We start from the raw sequence: 6,763 nt of genomic DNA, 5'->3' as shown, positions 1-6,763 counted from the left end.
CGATTCTGTGTCTCCCTCTCTCTCTGCCCCTCCCCCGTTCATGCTCTCTCTCTGTCCCAAAAATAAATAAAAAACGTTGAAAAAAAAATTTTTTTAAATATATATTTTTTAAGTGTATTTATTTATTTTGAGAGACAGAGAGAGCAAGCGGGGGAGGCGCAGAGAGTGAGGGAGAGAGGGAGAATCCCAAGCAGGCTCCACAATGTCAGCCCAGAGCCCAATGCAAGGCTCGAACTCATGAACCGTGAGATCAGACCTGAGCTGAAACCAAGAGTTAGATGCTTAACCAACTGAGCCACCCAGCCACCCCCTAATGTTTGAAATTTACTTCAAAATACATTAAAAAAAAAAACAAAAACAAGGGAGCAAGGGATGGCTAAATAAAAGCAAATATTTTGGTATTCTGAGACCCAATTTCTAACATGGCAGAGGGGTGGTTCCCTCATAAAAACAATAAGCAATTCTTGGGACACCAGCTCAGTGTCCTACAATTCAGCTTAATTCTGATATTATCTACCTGCAGATAGCATCAGATTCCACACTTTAAGGGGTCAGTCCCACAAGACTGCCTTTCCCCTCTGCCACCTCAGATCCCAGTTACAAGTCTAGGGTGTCACCTGTACTGCTGACTGACTGGCTATAAATCAGAGGTTCCTAAAACTTCTACTTCAGGTTCAATTAATTTGCTAGAATAGCTCAAAGAACTCAGAGAAACATTTTACTTTCTAGAATAAGAGTTTACTATGAAAGGATTTAACAAGGGAAGAGACAAGTGAAAGGGATGCGTAGGGCCAGGTATGGGGCAAGGACATGGGGCTTCCACACTCTCCAGGTGTACCACCCTCCCCAGTCTCCATCAACCTGGAAGCTGTCCAAACACTCTCCTTTTGGGTTTTTATGAGGGCTTCATTGCATAGGCATGACTGATTAAATCACTGGCTGCTGGCAACAGATTCAATCTCTTACCCTTTTCCCATTCCCTTAGGTCAGGGGGGTGTGACTGAAAGTTCCAACCCTCTCAACACATGATTGATTCTCCTGGCAACCAACCTCTTCCTTGGAGGCTTCCAAGAAGTCATCATTCACGTAACAAAAGACACTGTTATCACTCTCAGTATTTAGGAAATTCCAAGGATCTGGGGAGCTGTGAGCCAGGAACTGTGGGTAAGACCAAATATACATGAAAAATGTATTTTGGTTGACTGAATGACCAAATGCATATTTCTTATGAATCACAGTATCACATAGCTGATAAAGCAAGTAAAACATTAATTGTAGAATTTAGTTGGTTGGTATATGGGTGTTCACTGTAAAATTCTTTCAACTTTTCTGTACATCTGAAATTTTTTATAACAAAACATCAAAAATACTAGAAAAAAAGCACATAGTAAAATTTAACACCCTTTAATGATGAAAACACTTAGCAAATTAGGAATATAAGTAATCTGCCTTAATCTGAAAAAATAATATCCATAGGGGCATCTGGGTGGTTCAGTCAAGCGTCTGACTCTTGACTTTGGCTCAGGTCATGATCTCATGGTTTGTGAGATCGAGCCCTACATCGGGCTCCACGCTGACAATGCAGAGCCTGCTTGGGATTCTCTCTCTCCCTCTCTCTCTCTGCCCCTCCCCTGTTTGCACATGTGCACTCTCTCTCTCTCTCTCAAAAAAAATCCATATAAAACCTAAAGCAAACATTACATTTAATGGTGAATTATTAAAAGTCTTTGCACGGAGGTTAAGAATGAGGCAAGGATGCCTATCACCATTTCTATTCAAATGGTACTGAAGGCCCTGCCAGTGCAACTGGGCAAGAAAAATAAGTAAGAGGCAAAAGAATTAGGAAGAAATTTATCATTCACAGAAGACGTGATTTGGAAAGTAGAAAATCCGTAAGAATTATAAACTATTAGAATTCATAAATGAATTTCTCAAAGTCACTGACCATAAGATCAGTATTAGTAAACCAACTGTATTTCAACAGTAGCCAACTACTAGGAAATGAAATTAAATAATAATCCACTCATAATAGTATCAAACAGCAAATGCCTAGAAATAATTCCTTTTTTTAATTAAAAAAATTTTTTTAATGTTTTTATTTATTTTTGAGACAGAGCATGAGCAGGGGAGGGGCAGAGAGAGGGGGAGACACAGAGTCTGAAGCAGGCTCCAGGCTCTGAGCTGTCAGCACAGAGTCCGATGTGGGGCTCGAATCCACAGACTGTGAGATCGTGACCTGAGCCAAAGTCAGACGCTCAACCGACTGAGCCACCCAGGCACCCCTGCCTAGAAATAATTCTTAAAAGGATGTGCAAGACCTCAATATTGAAAACCATAGAACTCTATTGAAACACGTTAAAGAAAATGTGAATAAAGGCAAGAATATGCCATATCTTGGATTAGAAAATTCCACTGTACAGGCATGTTGATTATCCCCCAAATTAATAGAGCCAATGCAATAAAACCAATATTCTAGTAGGTGTTTTCTGGAAACCGACAAGCTGATTCTAAAATTTACAAGAGCAGCTCCTGGGTGGTTCAGTTGGTTGAGCGTCTGATTCTTGATTTCGGCTCAGGTCATAATCCTAGGGTTGTGGGATTGAGCCCTGTGGCGGGCTCTGTACTAAGCACGGAATCCTGCTCAGGATTCTCTCTCTCTCTCTCTCTCTCTCTCTGCCCCCCTGCCCCACCCTTTGCGAGTTGTCTCTAAAATAAAAAAATAATTTTAAAATACTGTTTTAAAAAATAAACAAAATTTATAAGAAAATACCAAGGGTCTGGACAGGAGCCTGTGACACAGCAAGAACGTGAGCAAGAACAGTGAGGCGGCAGCTGCAGTGGTCCAAGTGACCGATGACGATGGCTCTGAATAGGGTAGTGCTGTGGCAAGGAAGAGCGACAGATCTGAGTTCGGCTTTGTAAACAGAACCAACAGGATTTGCCCTCGCATGATGGGAAACACAGAGACCGATGAAAGTGCGAGAAGTGGAGATGTGTCCGCTATGGCTGCTGTTGTGCTGTGGTGGCAGAGTTGAGTAGTTGCAGCAGAGACTGTCTGGCCCACAAAGGCTTATTATTTTGCCCTTCACAGAAGTTTGCTGACCCCTCATCTGAGAAGCTAAGAGAAGCTATTCATTGAAAGAGGGAAACTGTGGAAGGAACAGGCTTCAGGGGAGATTCAGAGCTTGGTTTGGTAAATGGCAAAATGGACGCACCTGTAGAGATGTGCACCTTAGAGATGTCAAGGAGGCAGTAAGGTACAGGAGGTGATGCTTGGCGGACAAGTGCAGGCTGGAGACAGAAAGAGGAAGCCATTGGCATGAGTGCGGTTTAAACTGTGACACCACACAATGGAATACTACGTGGCAATGAGAAAAAATGAAATATGGCCTTTTGTAGCAACGTGGATGGAACTGGAGAGTGTGATGCTAAGTGAAATAAGCCATACAGAGAAAGACAGATACCATATGGTTTCACTCTTATGTGGATCCTGAGAAACTTAACAGAAACCCATGGGAGAGGGGAAGGAAAAAAAAAAAAAGAGGTTAGAGTGGGAGAGAGCCAAAGCATAAGAGACTCTTAAAAACTGAGAACAAACTGAGGGTTGATGGGGGGTGGGAGGGAGGGGAGGGTGGGTGATGGGTATTGAGGAGGGCACCTTTTGGGATGAGCACTGGGTGTTGTATGGAAACCAATTTGACAATAAATTTCATATATTAAAAAAAATAATAATAAAATAAAATAAAAATAAATAAATAAATAAATAAATAAATAAACTGTGACACCAGACGAGAGCACTAAGGAGAAGGTACAGACACAAAAGATGCAGGGAATGAGCCATGAGACAAGATAAGAGGATTGGGAAACAAGACAAATTACAAAAAGAAGTTGAACCCTAGAAGTGGCCAATAAGGCAGAAACACCGAGAGAGCATGGCGTTCTGAACACCAAACGACAAGAGTACTTCAAGGAAGAAGGAAGTATCGACAATGTTAGATGCTGCTGGAAAGTCCAGTAAAAACTGAGCATGGGATTTGACAACAGGAAGTCACCGAGGATCCTGATAAAAACCACTTTTGGAGGAAGGAGGGGATTAAAAGCAACTGAAGTGGGTTCAAATAAGAGAGGGAGGAGGGACTGGTGATACGGAGTTTTGGCGACTCTTTTGGTTTTTGATGAAGACCTTGTTGCCTAAGTGTTGGTTTTTGATGAAGACCTTGTTGCCTAAGTGACAGAAAGCATTTATTGACTGTGAAGAACTGTCTTAATGGAAAATGTACTTCATAAAAATGCCCGTTTCTCTTTTGATTACGGCTGCCATCCGCACCAGCGGAAAATCAGCAACCCTGCTCTGGACTGTATGGTTCACGCGGCAATGTTTCAACGTTAAGCGCTCTCACCCACGATCTATGTAGGCTCCACCTGGCTGTGTCTTAATCTTCTATCTTCTCGTCCATGCTTTTTCCCACATGACTATTATGTGCACATAGTGTTGCTCTCAAAATTGTGCACATTCTTAGAAATCTCCCCAAATCCTTTGGAAAGACAGCTCACCTAGGACTTGGTCATTTTCAGCTGCTCTTGGGAAATGGCCAGTGAGTCCAACATCTGCCCAAAGGATTCTTCCAGCTCTTCTCTGAATCTTGGTATAAACTCTCCGGTCAAGAGAACCGTCAGTGACAAGGCACCGCTTACTCGGGAATGCTACATCCTCACATTACGTAATCTGTCTTTTCCCAGAAAGTGAGACCTGTGGATTTAAGGGGAATACTTATGTTAGATGGCATGTTAACTCCAGGCCCTGAATCTCTGCTTTTATTGTCGAGGCCGTATCCTCACATGGAACTCCAGGCTAGGCTTTCTGCTGATTCTGATCAGGCTTCTGGGAACAAAAATAGCCTTAAGTGTTTGGTTTAATCCAAAGGCTCTGGAAATACAGTGTCCAAGGCTGAGATGCTATTAATATTCCCAAGGACATCCTAAGCATACTTATGGATTGATGACTTTCCCACGTACCATTACCAGACTCAAGTCCATTTCCAGCAACGATGGAAATGAGGCTGGACCCAGAATTTAAAGCACAAGGGAAGGCTTTATTGGGGCTTATGCTCGAGCATAAGGGAGGCAGCACTAAGGGAGGAATCCTCAAGCTGAGCTCAAGGAGAGGTCAGGGAAAGTTTTTAAAGAAACTTAGGTGGGAAAACGTTATTTATACCTGTGCATTTAAAGGTCACACTTCTGGGGCGCCTGGGTGGCTCAGCTGGTTGAGTGTCCAGCTTTGGCTCAGGTCATGATCTCATGGTTTGTGAGTTTGGGCCCCACGTCGGGCTCTGTGCTGACAGCTTGGAGCCTGGAGCCTGTTTCGGATTCTGTGTCTCCCTCTCTCTCTGCCCCTCTCCTGTTCGTGCTCTGTCTCTGTCTCTCAAAAATAAATAAATAAACATTAAAAAAAAATTAAAGGTCACACTTCTTCATGTGTTATGTGTCTAACATGTTAAAATCTCCACCCCTTGCATGTGATTTTTACTATTATAATGAGGGCAAAAGTCAGTAAAAGGTCAAATCTGGCAGACACTGTGTCTCAGACTAGTTTGCTCTGATCCTTAGCTGGTGTCTTGCTCTGCAAGAGAAGTGGTAATGGCCAGCACAGAGCTTCCCAGGGGCATAGAGGCTTGTTCCCAAGGTTTTTACTGTCTCAGTACAATAGTTATATTAAAATTTGAGTCTTTGAATATATATTAAAACGTGCAACTTCACAAGTATAGTCTATTGGGAAACATACAATAACTGGTAAAAACTGAGTTTTGAGAACAGTCCAAGAGAATAAAACTACAGGCAAATCTCATACATGAACACTAGTGACACTATGTAAAAGAATAATAAATCGGCAGCTCTTTCTGCCCACAGATCCTGTCCCCATGCTTTACCAAACCATCCCTTTGCACCAGGAGGAGGAGGGGCAGAGAAGGGGGAGGATAACGGGGAGAGGGAGGAGGAGAAATCAAATCTAGCAGAAGCTGATTTAGGATGTCATCAAGGGTTTTACCCTAGGAGTACAAAGTTGATTCAAAACCTAAAGTTACGGGTGCCTGGGTGGCTCAATCAGTTAAGTGTCCGACTTTGGCTCAGGTCATGATCCCGTGGTTCATGGGTTCCAGCCCTGTGTCAGGTTCTGGGCTGACAGCTCAGAGCCTGGAGCCTGCTTTGGATACTGTGTCTCCCTTTCTCTCTGCCCCTTCTCCTCTCATGCATGCTCTGTTTCTGTCTCTCTCTCTCAAAACTAAACATTAAAAAAAAAAAAAAACAACCCTAAACTTAGGGCCCCTAAAAGTTAAAATATCCTAAAGTTAGGATGTCATCAGGGTATTTACCCCAGGAGTACAGAGTTCATTTAAAATCTTAAAGTTGGGGCACTTGGGTGGCTCAGTTGGTTAAGCATCTGACTTCAGGTCAGGTGATGATCTCGTCGGGTTCTGTGCTGATAGCTCAGAGCCTGAAGCCTGCTTCAGATTCTAGGTCTCCCTCTCTCTCTGCCCCTTCCCCATTTGTGCTCTCTCTCTCAAAAATAAATAAAAATTAAAAAAATTTTTTTAATAAAATAAAGTTCTAAAGTTAGGGGGCACCTGGGTGGCTCAGTCAGTTAAGCGTCCGACTTTGGCTCAGGTCATGACACCATGGTTTGTGGGTTCGAGCTCTGTGTTGGGCTCTGTGCTGACAGCTCAAAGCCTGGAGCCTGGTTTGGATTCTGTATCTCCCTCTCTCT

Source organism: Panthera uncia (genome assembly GCF_023721935.1).
Source record: "Panthera uncia isolate 11264 chromosome E2 unlocalized genomic scaffold, Puncia_PCG_1.0 HiC_scaffold_19, whole genome shotgun sequence".
NCBI classification, from domain to species: Eukaryota; Metazoa; Chordata; class Mammalia; order Carnivora; family Felidae; genus Panthera; species Panthera uncia.
This window is presented reverse-complemented; position numbering follows the sequence as displayed.